This window comes from Triturus cristatus, chromosome 5_2, assembly GCF_964204655.1.
Source record: "Triturus cristatus chromosome 5_2, aTriCri1.1, whole genome shotgun sequence".
NCBI classification, from domain to species: domain Eukaryota; kingdom Metazoa; phylum Chordata; class Amphibia; order Caudata; family Salamandridae; genus Triturus; species Triturus cristatus.
This window is the reverse complement of record NC_140588.1, coordinates 753476438-753493997: the sequence shown is the minus strand read 5'-3', so window position 1 is coordinate 753493997 and position 17560 is coordinate 753476438.

Genomic DNA, 17560 nt, shown 5'->3' with positions numbered 1-17560 from the left:
CTACTGGCGGTCGCCAGTAGATAGTTATAGTTAGGACCATGTTTCCATAGGAAATCTGAAAATTCTATTTTGAATAACTTTGGCACCGGTTGACGAATCCTCGCGAAATTTTCAAAACTAATGGGGTGCTACGCTCCGCTCCTACCCTGAAAGTCTCGGGGTGACTCGTCAAGCGGGGGCTGAGAAAAAAGGGGGTCCCAAAACGCATTTTCCCCATGCATTTTTCCATGGGACCTTTAGACACAGCTACAGCCCGAACGGCTGAACAGAATTACTTGTAATTTGGCAGAGAGGTTGCCATAAGGTCAAGGAAGTGCCTTTTGTAGGTCTGGTGTAAATCTGTTCAGTAGTTCCTGAGAAAATAGCATTTAAATCAATATATATATATCTGTGGCAGCGCTCCGTGCGCTTACCGTGCGCTTACGGTAAGCTTACCGTACGCGTACGGTGCCGTGCGCGAGCGCGTTTCTGATTGGTTGTTAGATCAAAGTAAACATTCGAATCGGTCGAAACCAGGAAGTATCGGCCGCCATTTTCTGTCTGTCGCACTGAAAAAAAAAGGTTGATAACATGAAAAGAGGGCAACGAAGAGAGTTGCAGACCGCTAGCGTTCGTCAGGGGGTTCACGAAGGACCAAAAAGTATGAAAAATAAATTTAATAATTTTTTTTAAAAATCGCGGGGTACGCGTACGGTAAAAAAAAATAATAAAAAAAACAAAAAATTAACAATCACATTTAATATATAAATCTAAGGACCCCCAAGGGAGAAAAAAACAATTGATATTTTGAAAAAAATGGCGAGGCGTGCACGGTACGAAATGCGCAATGTCGGCGCTCGGTGCGCGAAGCGCTCCGTGCGCGCAAAAATTAAAAATAAATACATAACTTAGCATTGTATTTGAACCTATTTCTCTGTTGCGCCCCCCCACTACATTCCACTGTTCACTCTTGGATCATCCCATTTGAGCGCCCTGATGAAGGTGTAACCCCGATTTTGAGAGTCACCAAAACGCACGTTGGCATAGATTATAACAGGAGCATCAGGATGCCAATGATATACTAAGACGCCTGTCCCAAATGATTGCAGTTATGGGCATTTTGCTGTTTATTAAGGCACTTATATTAGTATGAACATACTGGATGTAGAGGAGACTATATATCAATATACAGAGTCCTCATTATATTACAACACTTGAATGTTTTTTTCTCACGCTGCTCGGTTGTATGCTACTTGGTCTTTGTATCTAAATTGTGGACACTCAAAAGTACATCATGAAGAGTGTGAGTGTTAGAAATGGGGTTTCTGATTGGCTAGGGTAGGCACCTAAGCAAGACAGAACCCATTATGGCAGTCAGGGTAAGGGAGTTACACACCGAAGATAACCCCTGCTCACCCCCTTGGTAACTTGTCAGAGCAGTCAGGCTTATCCCAGAGGCAATGTGTAAAGCATTTGCGCAACACACACACACACCAGTGACACACTAAGCACATCACAAAAGAAACTCCACACAAGGTTATATAAAAATATCCATGTATTATCCATAAAAACACATGGGATCATAATGACATATATTATTGTGGCACTTGTAATGACTTCACAGGGATTACATAAAATACTTAGCCAATTGGGCCACCTTCACAAACATCACAGATAGGGTAACCACTAACTACTGGTAGGATTACACTTAACGTCAAGCATTAGGCATAACCATCACCAGCAGTGCACTATAGCAGCCATTTTGTACAGTGCACATATCATAAACACATCATGCCCATTTTAGGCATATTCAGATCACCATTATGGTACATGGGGTGTAAACCATGGCAATGTAACACCACATACATATAAGCATCAGGGCATAAACTGCAGGTCCTGAAGTGATATTCATTATCCTGTCAAATGCAAGGCATAAGGGCATACATTCAAACTTCATGGTCTAAGCAGCAACAACATTCACTGTAAACCCAGCCTTTGTCATAAGGGTGGTGCCATCATCTACCTACCAGTACATTGTGGCGTCAGGTAACTCAGTCTGTAACCTGTATAGCACTTAAAGCCAGGGCCACTGGAATTATGAGTTTCTGAGGCAGAAGCGTTTTTTGCATTGTTATGGATTTACTGCACTTGCCACATAATTCATCATCTGTTGTATAATCTGTGGATTTTAACAAAAAATGTGATTCAAATTCAAACAGATCAAAAATTTCTTAAATCATGGCTGGTGACATTTGTTCCAGAGCAGTAGAAGGCCTTTCATAAAGGTTGAATGGTCATCTTGCTGTTGCTTATTGATGTATATGGGTGTTAAATTGGTACAAATGAGGTATAATATATGACAGTGTTACCATGACTAACAATGGAAAGAAAATGAAATATAACTAACCACAAAATGTAACAAAGTATGCTGCATAATTTACCTTTTCTTTTTGCATAATTCATTCAAAACCCTGTTGCATAATTTGGTCGACTCTTGCCACATAATTCCAGTGGCACTGCTTAATGCATCAACGTGACAAAGACTTTTTTTTAGAGGTAATATTATCTTTTACTTATAAAAATACTTACATTAGGTACAGTCTGATCACTTATTATTAAAAGCTATATTTTGTACAAACGTGTTTTTATTTTGCAGCAGCCTATGTTAAACTGTGTGTAATGCAACTTGATTTTATTTTTTAATTAATCTGTTTGCTCATTATTTTATATGACATTAGCTGACAAAGAAAAAAAAATACTCAGACTAGTTAGTACTTTTCTTTTAGCTAACTTCTTGACAGTCAGTGACCTCCCTTCACAGCACTTCGGGATGCGTGTAAATTAAGACAGCCAGGAAATGCAGCAAATAAATAAGGCTGCAGTGCCAGGCAATCTTTATTTACCTGTAATTGCAGAGTCATTCGCGCCCCCCTTGGAAACCATCCATGGACCCCCAGGGGGGCGCACCCAACAGTATGAAGACCTCTGCCGTAGGGTAATTCATATCCAAGTTCTTTATGGGGCTATAATGCTCCAAAACTTTCTTTTTGACAGCAAAGACTGTATTTCCTACTAGATGAGCCCACCTGGGTACTTCAAGACACAAACGACATAGTCACTACCACAGGTGATGAATTTATTTATGCGCCGTGTTTTACCCGTGGCGAGCACGTATGTTTTTTGGTTGCTGCTTCCTTTGTAGGCTTTACACCTGCCACATTTATGGAAGCCCTGCTGTTCTTGTGACCAACTCCCTTTGTAGCTATGTACCAAATTATCTTTCAAAGATTTAGATTTTCGATATGTGATAGAGGTGTGTGAGGTACCTCCTTCCCTATAACTGAGTCAGACTTGATCAAATGCCAATGTCTTGCAAGCATATTTCTCACGCCAGATGAATCTTTGTTAAAAGTCGTGATGAATCTGACTTTATTTGTGTCTTTTTTATTGTAACTCTCCTTAATGAGTAAAGTTTCTTGTGCCAAGTGCCCTGCGTTTTTCCTTAGCTACTCTAAGTGCCTTGAGGGATACTCCCTGGGCCTGAATCTGTCTGTCATTCTCTTTATTTCTTTCTGGTATGATTGTGTGGTGCTGCAGTTATGATTGGCCCTGAGAAATTCCCCAAAGGGAAGGCTCCACTTTAGTTTGTGGGGATGATGGCTGTTGGCATAGGGGATACTATCTCCTGCTGTGGCCTTCTGGTATAATATGTATATACATATCTAATATATTTTTATATATTTTTATATATATTCACTGAAAAAACCATAGGTTTCAGGGGCGTTATAGTTAGCTGGACTTTTCACTGATACAAAACCATTGAAATTCCCCTGTTATAGTTAGTTCAGCTAACTATAACTTGCGCGCCCGCAATGCACTGCTGATGACGTCACATATTACATCACTGATGACATGGTCAATGACATCACTGATGACATCACTGATGACATCACTGATGACATCACAAGAAATTCGTTCCATATCTGCAAACGCGCCAGGGGGTGCATTTGCAGAGTGCTGCAAGGAGGGGGCATGGCCTCCGGCACGATGCCGGTCTTTGGGCCCGATTCACAGAACTAACTTAAGACAAAATCCTAAACTTACTACCATTTTCGTATTCACAGATGGCACTTACTCATTTTGGGATTCACAGAAGACACTTACTCACTTCGGTATTCACAGAAGTTAGGACTCCTATCTTTAGGACTCCAAAATGCCTTCTGTGAATACCGAAAGTCTTAAAATTAGGATTTTTCTCAGTTTAGGAGTCCTAATGTTAGGACTCCTAACTTTACTACCACTAAACTGAGAAAAATCCTAATTTTAAGGCTTTCGGTATTCACAGAAGGCATTTAGGAGTCCTAAAGTTAGGAGTCCTAACTTTACTACTACTAAATTGAGAAAAATCCTAATTTTAAGACTTTCGGTATTCACAGAAGGCATTTAGGAGTCCTAACGTTAGGAGTCCTAACTGTACTACTACTAAACTGAGAAAAATCCTAATTTTAAGGCTTTCTGTATTCACAGAAGGCATTTAGGAGTCCTAAAGTTAGGAGTCCTAACTTTACTACTACTAAATTGAGAAAAATCCTAATTTTAAGACTTTCGGTATTCACAGAAGGAATTTAGGAGTCCTAAAGTTAGGAGTCCTAACTATACTACTACTAAACTGAGAAAAAAACTAATTTTAAGACTTTCGGCATTCACAGAAGGCATTTAGGAGTCCTAAAGTTAGGACTCCTAACTTCTGTGAATACCGAAATGAGTAAGTGCCTTCTGTGAATACCAAAATGAGTAAGTGCCTTCTGTGAATACCAAAATGGTAGTAAGTTTAGCATTTTGTCTTAAGTTAGTTCTCTGAATCGGGCCCTTGTATTTTATAAGATGGTTCTGGGTGGCCCCCCTTCTTTTTCTAATTTATTGGCCCTGGGGACCCCATCCCCCAGGGCCTGCCCCCTAATTTATTTTTTGATTTATTTTAAAATTTGGAAGGGGGCCGCGTGGCCCCCCTCTAGAGGCCTTAATCAGTCCCGGGGACAGCATCCCCAAGGGCATGGCCTTTTTTTTTTTATTCTTTAGGAGGGGGGGGCTCTGTTGCCCCCCTCCTCAGGCCACTTATGGCCCCGGGCAACCCATCCCCCCGGGCCGGCCTTTTTTTTTTTATTTGGGGTGGGGGCCGCGTGGCCCCTCTCCCGGGCCACTTGTAGCTCTGGGGACCCCATCCCCGGGGCTGGCCCTCTCCGTTAGGGCCCATAGGGGATCCCCAATCCCCCCACGATCCTGCCGGCGCCCCGTGTCCTGCGGGAGCCGGCATTGCTTTTCCACATGGGGAGCTCCTAAGATGCAGCTCCCCGTGTGGAAAAGCTATTTGGTTTGCATTTTGAAAGAGAGAACAGGTTTTCCTGCTCTCGCTTTGAAAATCCAAACCAAATTTGCTATGGCAGGGGCACCCGCCATGCCATAGCAAACTACAGTGTCCCGGGGTGGGCACCCTGGGACACAGCAGGAGCTGGCCCTGGGAGGTGGCGGTCCCCAGGGCCATTACAAGGCACCAGGAGGGCCCCGTCCGACAATTTACAAAGCCCCAGGGGTGGTGGTCCGCGGGGCATGTGGGGGGGCTTGAGCCTCCCCACACAGGTTATTTTTTTTTAAAAAGCCCCGGGACTGGCAGTCTCCTGGGCTGCGGGGGGACAGTGTGCCCCCCCACAATAACAATTAAGTAGAGCCCCGGGGGTGGTGGACCCTGGGGTTTGGGGGGATTAAGAGGCCCCCCCAATATTAAACTAAGAAGCCCCGTTGTATGAAAAGCCCCGGGGGTGGCGGTCCCCGGGGGCTCCTTTGGGCTCCCCATCCCAATACAAATATTGCCCCTGGGATTTGGCCCACCCGGGGGCTAAATATTAACGAAGCTGGGTGTTCGAATCTCGCTGATTTTTTATTTTTTTTAATGCTTTTTTGGGCCCTGGGGGTCCTTGTGGGGCCCCTGAGCAGGCCTAGGGGGTCAGGGTGTTTCTACCCTGCCCACTTTTTGCATTTTGCGCATTACTTTTTCTCTTTTCTTGTGCCTCAGTTCTACCGAGGCACAAGATGGCTGCAAACACTTCCTGGTTTGGAATGTTGACAGCCAATTAGTCATAAGGCTCGTGCTCGGGAGGATCCGCGGCCCTAGATATATATGTGATTTTCTCAGCAACTACTGAACGGATTTACACCATTTAACAAAAAGGGTTCTTTCTGAACTAAGAACTACCTCTTTGCTAATTTTGGTGTAATTCCGTTCAGCAGTTTGGGCTGTAGCCATGTCTAAAGTTTCCTATGGAAAATTGCATGGTGAAAACACGTTTTGGGACCTCCCTTTTTCCTCAGCCCCCGCTTAACGAATCACCCTGAAAATTTCAAGATAGGAGCGGACCGGAACACCCCACGAGTTTTGAAAATTTTGCGAAGAATCGTCAATCGGCGTCAAAGTAGTTGGCAGAAGTAGGTACCTTTGACAAATAGGGACCCTTGTGTCTAGTCAGGGTAAGGGGGTACACTCCTAAAATAACCCCTGCTCACCCCTTTGGTAGCTTGGCACGAGCAGACAGGCTTATCTCAGAGGCAGTGTGTAAAGCATTTTTGAACACATACAGTAACTAAGTGACAACACTACAGATGGACACCACACAAGTTTTAAATCAAAAATAAGTATTCTTTATTGCGCTTCGGTTGCGATGCAAGCTGCGACAGGCCCTGTGACACGCTTTCCGGTGATGCGGCGGTGTCTGATGCAACGTTGATCCTCTTCTCCGGCGATGCGAGGCACTTCGGGGACCCTGCGATGACTCAACGGTTCTTCTGGGCCGCAACAGACCCAGTGACATGCTTCCCGGTGATGCGCCGGCGTCTACTGCGATGTTGATCCTCTTCTCCGGCGATGCGAGGCGCTTTCTTGTTGTGAAGCAACAGCGGCAGTGCGGCGACACGCTTCTTGCTCGTGAGTCGTGCTTCCAGCTCCTTTCGACACGCAGTCCCTCAGAAAGCCTCGCAAAACAGCAGGCACTTCCAAAGAACTCTTGTGGAGCTGGTGGGTAAAGTCTGTTGTCCCTGAGACTTCAGCAGGAGGCAAGCTCTTTTCTCAAGCCCTTGGAGATCCTTCACAAGTTGAATAAAGTACACAAAGTTCCTTTCTCCTCTCTTTGGCAGTCAGGCAACGACTGCAGGCCACTCCCTCAAGCTTAGGGATAGTCTCTCCTCAGTCTCTCTGGTTCCTCTCCTCAGCAAAGGTTTATTTTTGTTTCCCAAAGTGATCTAAAGTTCTGGGGTCTGGGTACCAATATTTATACCCAGTTTCTCTTTGTTCTCTGAAGGCAGAGAGGCCTTTGCCTAGTCCAAACCAGTTCTGGTCAGTCCTGGAGCACTTTGTTGACAAGACTCCTTCTTTCCTTTCAGAGTGCAGGGCAGAGAAATCAGACACACCACAGGAGGTGGAGCCAGCATTGTGGAGGGAAGGCTCAGCCCTATTCAAGTCCCAGGTGCAACTCCTCCCACCCATCTTCATGCAGATCTCTCTATTCAGCCCTGTGCTGGCTCACTCTGTCTCCTGGATTCCCCCAACCCCTGTCACTCAAACTCCAGACAAGGAATACACAACCTAGCAGAGTCAGGTTTGGATGGTTAGATAAGAAAATACCTACTTTCAAAAAAAGTGACATTTTCAAACACAGAATGCTAAAACCAACTTCACTAAAATATGTACTGTATCATTCTGAGTTCAGGCATACTAAACTCGAATTTCCACTATATTCCCTGAGTCAGTTAGGATCATAAGATGTAATAATCAAACTGCCCATTCTGGTCTATGGGGAACAGGTAGCCTTGCAATAGTGAAAAACGAAAATGGCTGTAATTCACTATTAGAACATGCCACACACACCAGGGCATGTCCTACCTTATACTTACAATGCACCCTGCCCTTGGGCCTACCATAAGGGTGTCTGATATGAAGAAAAGGGAAGGTTTAGGGACTGGCAAGTGGGTGCACTTGCCCAGTCAGCATGGCAGTACCAGTCTGCACACAGGCTCTGCAATGGCAAGCCTTAGACACACTTTAACATGCTGCTTCTGTGGGTGGCACAACCAGGGCTGCAAGCCCACTAGCAGCATTTGGATTACCAGCCCTGGGCACTCCTGGTGCACAGTACTAGGGTCTGACAGGTAAACCAAACCAGCCAATCGTGGAATCACTAATCCATACATCAAATTACCATAGGGAGCACTTGCACTGTGGCACTGGATAGCAGTGGCACAGTGCCAAAAGCATCTAACACCAGCAAAAACACTTGAGGCAACAGCAAGAAATGGAAGGGAGACCCACGCCAAGGTGCCAGGTCTAACAATATATATGTGTGTGTGTATATATATATATATATATATACATACATTCTGCTCCAAGTTGCCCATTCAGCGAAGCGCACTCTAGATGCAATAAATCTCCTCAGGCCTCAACACACAGTGGGATGTAGCCGACGCGTTTCGGATAGTATTCCTTCTTCATAGGCTGGTTTACCAAGTGCACAGCGTTTCTTGCCACACCTTAATACCACTTTCTGCCTTCTGATAGGCTGATAGGCTTGCTCCAATGAGCTTTCTCCAAGGACTTATGGGAGTTGTAGTGCAGTTCATTCTACCCAAATGGGTGCTGTGTGCAGAGGGTCCCCAAATCAAACCCTCAAATGGGCCCCATCGTGTGCTGGGTCTCTATTGCTGGGTATTGCTTCTCCCAGGGTGCCTGACGTGATTCCAAGCCCCTCAGACCGCTGTTATGATGCGGTGGTGCGCATTCCACAGCTGGGCTGCCGTGAAAACATGATGCTCCGAGTTGCCCACAAGCGACGCGCACTCTGGATGCGATGAATCTCGCTTCCCCCAAGGAGCCAGACGTGATTTCAAGCTAACAGCGGTCTGAGGGGCTTGGAATCACGTCAGGCACGTCAGGCACGTCAGGCACCCTGGGAGAAGCAATACCCAGCAATAGAGACCCAGCACACGATGGGGCCCATTTGAGGGTTTGATTTGGGGACCCTATGCACACAGCACCCATTTGGGTAGAATGAACTGCACTACAACTCCCATAAGTCCTTGGAGAAAGCTCATTGGAGCAAGCCTATCAGCCTATCAGAAGGCAGAAAGTGGTATTAAGGTGTGGCAAGAAACGCTGTGCACTTGGTAAACCAGCCTATGAAGAAGGAATACTATGCGAAACGCGTCGGCTACATCCCACTGTGTGTTGAGGCCTGAGGAGATTTATTGCATCTAGAGTGCGCTTCGCTGAATGGGCAACTTGGAGCAGAATATTTTCACGGTAGCCCAACCGTGGACAGCGCAACACCGCACATGCAAGCGGGCCGTGGGGCTTGAAATCACGTCTGGCTCCTTGGGGGAAGCGAGATTCATCGCAACCAGAGTGCGCGTCGCTTGTGGGCAACTCGGAGCATCATGTTTTCACGGCAGCCCAGCCGTGGAATGCGCACCACCGCATCATAACAGCGGTCTGAGGGGCTTGGAATCACGTCAGGCACCCTGGGAGAAGCAATACCCAGCAATAGAGACCCAGCACACGATGGGGCCCATTTGAGGGTTTGATTTGGGGACCCTATGCACACAGCACCCATTTGGGTAGAATGAACTGCACTACAACTCCCATAAGCCCTTGGAGAAAGCTCATTGGAGCAAGCCTATCAGCCTATCAGAAGGCAGAAAGTGGTATTAAGGTGTGGCAAGAAACGCTGTGCACTTGGGAAACCAGCCTATGAAGAAGGAATACTATGCGAAACGCGTCAGCTACATCCCACTGTGTGTTGAGGCCTGAGGAGATTTATTGCATCTAGAGTGCGCTTCGCTGAATGGGCAACTTGGAGCAGAATATTTTCACGGTAGCCCAACCGTGGACAGCGCAACACCGCACATGCAAGCGGGCCGTGGGGCTTGAAATCACGTCTGGCTCCTTGGGGGAAGCGAGATTCATCGCATCCAGAGTGCGCGTCGCTTGTGGGCAACTCGGAGCATCATGTTTTCACGGCAGCCCAGCCGTGGAATGCGCACCACCGCATCATAACAGCGGTCTGAGGGGCTTGGAATCACGTCAGGCACCCTGGGAGAAGCAATACCCAGCAATAGAGACCCAGCACACGATGGGGCCCATTTGAGGGTTTGATTTGGGGACCCTATGCACACAGCACCCATTTGGGTAGAATGAACTGCACTACAACTCCCATAAGTCCTTGGAGAAAGCTCATTGGAGCAAGCCTATCAGCCTATCAGAAGGCAGAAAGTGGTATTAAGGTGTGGCAAGAAACGCTGTGCACTTGGTAAACCAGCCTATGAAGAAGGAATACTATGCGAAACGCGTCGGCTACATCCCACTGTGTGTTGAGGCCTGAGGAGATTTATTGCATCTAGAGTGCGCTTCGCTGAATGGGCAACTTGGAGCAGAATATTTTCACGGTAGCCCAACCGTGGACAGCGCAACACCGCACATGCAAGCGGGCCGTGGGGCTTGAAATCACGTCTGGCTCCTTGGGGGAAGCGAGATTCATCGCATCCAGAGTGCGCGTCGCTTGTGGGCAACTCGGAGCATCATGTTTTCACGGCAGCCCAGCCGTGGAATGCGCACCACCGCATCATAACAGCGGTCTGAGGGGCTTGGAATCACGTCAGGCACCCTGGGAGAAGCAATACCCAGCAATAGAGACCCAGCACACGATGGGGCCCATTTGAGGGTTTGATTTGGGGACCCTATGCACACAGCACCCATTTGGGTAGAATGAACTGCACTACAACTCCCATAAGTCCTTGGAGAAAGCTCATTGGAGCAAGCCTATCAGCCTATCAGAAGGCAGAAAGTGGTATTAAGGTGTGGCAAGAAACGCTGTGCACTTGGTAAACCAGCCTATGAAGAAGGAATACTATCCAAAACGCGTCGGCTACATCCCACTGTGTGTTGAGGCCTGAGGAGATTTATTGCATCTAGAGTGCGCTTCGCTGAATGGGCAACTTGGAGGAGAATATTTTCACGGTAGCCCAACCGTGGACAGCGCAACACCGCACATGCAAGCGGGCCGTGGGGCTTGAAATCATGTCTGGCTCCTTGGGGGAAGCGAAATTCATCGCATCCAGAGTGCGCGTCGCTTGTGGGCAACTCGGAGCATCATGTTTTCACGGCAGCCCAGCCGTGGAATGCGCACCACCGCATCATAACAGCGGTCTGAAGGGGCTTGGAATCACGTCAGGCACCCTGGGAGAAGCAATACCCAGCAATAGAGACCCAGCACACGATGGGGCCCATTTGAGGGTTTGATTTGGGGACCCTATGCACACAGCACCCATTTGGGTAGAATGAACTGCACTACAACTCCCATAAGTCCTTGGAGAAAGCTCATTGGAGCAAGCCTATCAGCCTATCAGAAGGCAGAAAGTGGTATTAAGGTGTGGCAAGAAACGCTGTGCACTTGGTAAACCAGCCTATGAAGAAGGAATACTATCCGAAACGCGTCGGCTACATCCCACTGTGTGTTGAGGCCTGAGGAGATTTATTGCATCTAGAGTGCGCTTCGCTGAATGGGCAACTTGGAGCAGAATATTTTCACGGTAGCCCAACCGTGGACAGCGCAACACCGCACATGCAAGCGGGCCGTGGGGCTTGAAATCACGTCTGGCTCCTTGGGGGAAGCGAGATTCATCGCATCCAGAGTGCGCGTCGCTTGTGGGCAACTCGGAGCATCATATATACATACATACATATATAATTTTTCTCCATTTGCTAAGACATATATATATATATATATATATATATATATATATATATATATATATATATATCCTTTGCCACGTTGCTTAGAAACAGCCACCGCAAACTCCAGATCAGCGGGTGCGTCGTCAAGCAAACCTCCAAGCTCGGTCCGCTAAATATGAACAGCACTCCTTTCAAAACAAAAGGACACAACGCTGTGTCTTTGACAAATCCAGCCAGGGTTTATTCAGTGGCTCTGTCGGACGCGTTTCGCCTGAACCAGCAGGCTTGTTCACCAACAAAGTTTTGCCAAACCATTTCCACCATTTATGCTGTGCACGTGATACGATCATGTGAGGACTACAAGATAAATGTGCAAGAAGAAAGACTCGTAGTTTTTACCCGTTGCGATTGATAAATCGAGAACAGGATACATACAACTTTAAGTAAAGTATAATACATTCAAATATGAACCACATTGATAGATCTCTATTTACAATTGTATTATAGCATTTTTATAAAACACGGTCCATTTTCTAAAAAGCGCCATATATCCAGTGGCAATTGCAAAAGCCAATTCACCCATGTGGGTTTGACATAATATTTTAACACTTTCCTCTAATTCAGCCCCAGTGGGCAAACCTGATTGTTCTGGCTCATCTAATAACTACATGCCTCACATGAATCAAAATTAAAGTGATATAAATCAGCTAATTAATTCCTACTTAACAAAACTAATAATCCATACATTTATAATTAATACACTATAATGTTCAAAATTTGTTAAAAACGGAAATTCCAGGAAGGGTATTTAAAGCTCTGCAAAGGCCCTATAAGTGTGTATACAAATCTTCTTCAATGTTAAGGCCCATTGGTGCTTTACTATTTAATTCCACAATGTAACGTGATTCTAGTTTTCTTAAAGCTTTCTGTCTATCACCACCTCTCACATTGGGTGGAATCGCATCAATGACAAAGTACGATAAGCCTGTCACATTACTATCATGGCAAACCGCGAAGTGGCGCGCTACCGGGTATGTTTTATCCACGTTTTTGATGGCCCTTAGATGCTGAAGTATTCTTTTATGAACAGGGAGAATTGTACTGCCCATGTACCGAAGATTGCATGGGCAGCTCAGCACGTAGACGGCAAAATCCGTTTTACAATCAAACTGCCCTCTGATGTTTTTCTCAATTTTTGAGCAGCCTGTTGTAAACTTCTTGGTATTGATACCATGCTGACATGCCTTGCACTTCACACATCTAAGGAATCCATCTTGGCGTTTTAACCATGATGTTTTAGGGGGTTGTTTGCAAGATTTCGGTGCAATATTACTCACTAGCATTTGTTTGAATGATTTGGCTCTTCTGAACGTTATTAAGGGTTTATTTGATACAATTTGGCCCAAAATAGGGTCATTGCGTAAAAAATGCCAATGTTTCAACAAAATACTACGTACTTGCCCATGTTGTTTGTTGAATGAAGTCACCAATCTACACTCATTTGAGTCTTGTAGTTGTTTCTGTTTGGGTTTGTTTGTTTCTGAGTGCTGAAATAAAATTTCTTCTCTTGTTTTGAGCTTGACCTTGTGAATTGCACTCTGAATGCACTCAGCGCCATACCCTCTAGATTTAAAACGGAAACGTAAGGTCTGGAGTTCTATTTCCCTAGTGTCAGCTTCACTACAGTTACGCATTGTTCTTAAACATTCCCCATAGGGGATGCTCTTGATGAGATTACTGGGATGGAAACTTGTTGCATGTAGCAACGTGTTTCCTGCTGTTGGTTTTCGAAATATCTGTGTCTGTAAATGACCATTCTTCCCATAGATTGTGAGGTCTAAAAAATTCACTTCATTCTTACTTATGGTGCTAGTAAACTTTAGATTGAGATTGTTGATCTGAAGTTTTTTAACAAAATTATTGGCTGATGTTTCTGTTCCCCTCCAAATGATAAACAAATCATCAATAAAACGACTCCAATGGAGGATATTATTGTCCCATTCCTCCTGGCACTGCTGACGGACCACCCGCTCCTCCCACCAGCCCATGTGTAGATTGGCATAGCTGGGGGCGAAGCAGGTGCCCATCACAGTGCCGCAGAGTTGGTGGAACAATTCCCCATTGAAGAGAAAGAAATTATTCTTCAGGCAATATTCCACCATGGAGCATAACATTTGACTATGAGCCCAAAGTGAGATAGGTCTTGTTCCTAAATAATATTTTATGGCATTGAGACCATCTTGATGTTTTATACTCGTATAGAGTGTGGTGACATCAATAGTCATTAACAACATGTCATTTTCCCATGGTACATCATAAATGCTTTTCAAAAAATCGCCTGTGTCTTGAATAAATGAAGGGAGTAATTTTACCATGGGGCATAAAAATGAATCGACAAATCTGGACGTATTCTCCAAGCTGCTCCCAATGGCCGAAATGATCGGTCTTCCTGGGGGATTATTGAGATCTTTATGGACTTTTGGTATAAGATAAAAGACTGGAGTCACTGGATTTTTGATCTCTAAATATCGAAGTTCGTCATGTGATAACAAACTTTGATCATGCCACTGCTGCAGTTTGGTATTAACCCCTTCCCTGCTCATGACAGAACCGTTCCGTCATGAGCTACGGTTGGCGTGTGCTCATGACAGAACGTTTCCGTCATGACAATCCTGTTGGCGGCCGCTCCGCCTGCGCGGCGCTGTTTCCCCGCCTGTGCGAGGGGACAACGCAAATGGGCGGAGTCATGACGGAACCGTTCCGTCATGAGCACAGCTCAACTGTGGCTCATGACGGAGCGGCTCCGTCATGAGCACAGGCCCACCGCGCTGCCCCCCTGCCCCCCCCCCCAGCGCTGCAGCGGAATGTCCGCAGCAGCGAAGGGGTTAAACACTGAATTGCTGTTTTGCATCATAATAGGCGAGATTCTTGCATAGTTATTTCTGTTGTTAAGTTGTTTGTACGCTTCATCAAGGTATTTCTGTCTACCCCATAAAACTATGTTACCGCCCTTATCAGCATTTTGAACAATACAATCGTTATTTAAAGATAGTTTCTTAATAAGATCCATGCAATTTTTTTGTTGCTGTGACCATTTTTTATGCAAGGAACCTGTACATTTCTCCAAATTCTTTAAATCATTAATCACCAATTCATGAAAAATGTCTACTGAGTCCTTTGCAGTAGTGGGAATAAATTTGGACCGAGGTCTAAAACCTGTCGACACACTTTCCCCAATCACCAAACCCTGTTCTGATGCAGTTGACTCTGCATGCTGGAATGATACTTCTGCAGTATCTGCCTGTTCAAGCTCCTCTTCATGGCCCATTTGTCCTAGCTCCAATATTAAGTTCATATCGTTGACCTGTAGATTCCGAAGGTCATTCTGTAGCCCAGTACCCCTTTGAACTGCTTGTACTTTGTATTTGCCAGGATACATTGCGAAATGTTTTTTTAATTTCAACATTCTGGTGTATTTGAATGTATCAATTCTGGTGGAAACATAATTAAATTCCGCAGGAGGGCAAAATGAAAGACCAAGTTGGAGTATTTCTTCTTCTTTGGCTGATAGTGGAATTGTGGTTAGATTAATGACTGCAGTGGTATTTTTAGAAAGGATTGTATCATTTACTTTCTCTTGTTCTTCCCACTGCTGGTGCCGCTGTTTGGCGCCTTTGTTTCCTCTGCCTCTTCCCTTTCCGGGTCCTGCATAGCTGGTTGCAGTTCTTGGGCGGAGATTGAATCTCCGTTCTTCTTGTAAAAAACCGAATTCATCTAATACTGAAGGGATTTGATTACTAGTGGCATTGCTGGGACCTTCATCTGCAGATGTCTCAATCTCAGAGCTTAATAAACTACCAAGTTCTGACTGGGCTCCCCCTGTTTGTTGCATCCCGGGGTTCATTTTTTGTCTGCGGACATTTTCAAATTTCTTAGCGAATGTGTATATTTGTCCTCGTTCATAATCGCCCTTGTCTCGCATGAATTTGAATGCTTTCTTCTCTTTGATTGAGACCTCTAATTTGTGCAGACGTTCTGTCATATCTTTTTTGTATTTCCTGATCACTTCTTGATCCTCTTCTTTTTCCAACATCTCTGTAATTTGGCCAATTTCTTCCAATATCTTGGTTCTATCAATGTCAGCGTATTTGATTAAAATGGCAAGCATTCTATGTGAGGACTCTTGATTGTTTTCAGCCCATTCGCGTAACATGTTAGGGTTGGGATCCTCATAAGTGGGGGCTACCAAAATTCGCAAACCCCTCAGAATTCTCTTAACTTCCAGGTAGCGTTGTAGGGACTTCGCTTCCCACCACTTCGACAGTTCGCTACATTTTAATTTCTCCAATCTTTTGAGTCTGACTAGCACATCAGATACCTTGTCATTGGACGTTATGCTGGCTGTACTTCCCGCACCTTTCTTTACGACCTGTTGGTTGTCGTCAAAGATCGATAGAGCTGCCTCTTCCCTTTCTTTCATTTCCGCAGCCGACATCTTAAACCCTGTAATTATTCTCGTCAAGAACCGCCAACTGCTGCTCTCCAAACTGGAAGCTGCTTTTACAATCAACTGTTGGCTTCCCCGCTTCCCCTCACGCCCACTCGATGTAGCTCACCTGAGTAACGGAGTTTCCACGGGTCCTCCGACTCACCGGACCACCGTGACTCACTCCGGTTGCTTTGCCGAGGAATTCTTCGTTCGTTTTCTTGCGTGAGGGGGGGGGCGGCGGCAACAAAGTCCTTTGCCATGTTGCTTAGAAACAGCCACCAGGGCTGAATTAGAGGAAAGTGTTAAAATAATATGTCAAACCCACATGGGTGAATTGGCTTTTGCAATTGCCACTGGATATATGGCGCTTTTTAGAAAATGGACCGTGTTTTATAAAAATGCTATAATACAATTGTAAATAGAGATCTATCAATGTGGTTCATATTTGAATGTATTATACTTTACTTAAAGTTGTATGTATCCTGTTCTCGATTTATCAATCGCAACGGGTAAAAACTACGAGTCTTTCTTCTTGCACATTTATCTTGTAGTCCTCACATGATCGTATCACGTGCACAGCATAAATGGTGGAAATGGTTTGGCAAAACTTTGTTGGTGAACAAGCCTGCTGGTTCAGGCGAAACGCGTCCGACAGAGCCACTGAATAAACCCTGGCTGGATTTCTCAAAGACACAGCGTCGTGTCCTTTTGTTTTGAGAGGAGTGCTGTTCATATTTAGCGGACCGAGCTTGGAGGTTCGCCTGACGACGCACCCGCTGATCTGGAGTTTGCGGTGGCTGTTTCTAAGCAACGTGGCAAAGGATTTTGTTGCCGCCGCCCCCCCCTCACGCAAGAAAACGAACGAAGAATTCCTCGGCAAAGCAACCGGAGTGAGTCACGGTGGTCCGGTGAGTCGGAGGACCCGCAGAAACTCCGTTACTCAGGTGAGCTACATCGAGTGGGCATGAGGGGAAGCGGGGAAGCCAACCGTTGATTCTAAAAGCAGCTTCCAGTTTGGAGAGCAGCAGTTGGCGTTCTTGACGAGAATAATTACAGGGTTTAAGATGTCGGCTGCGGAAATGAAAGAAAGGGAAGAGGCAGCTCTATCGATCTTTGACAACAACCAACAGGTCGTAAAGAAAGGTGCGGGAAGTACAGCCAGCATAACGCACAATGACAAGGTATCTGATGTGCTAGTCAGACTCAAAAGATTGGAGAAATTAAAACGTAGCGAACTGTCAAAGTGGTGGGAAGCGAAGTCCCTACAACGCTACCTGGAAGTTAAGAGAATTCCGAAGGGGTTTGCGAATTTTGGTAGC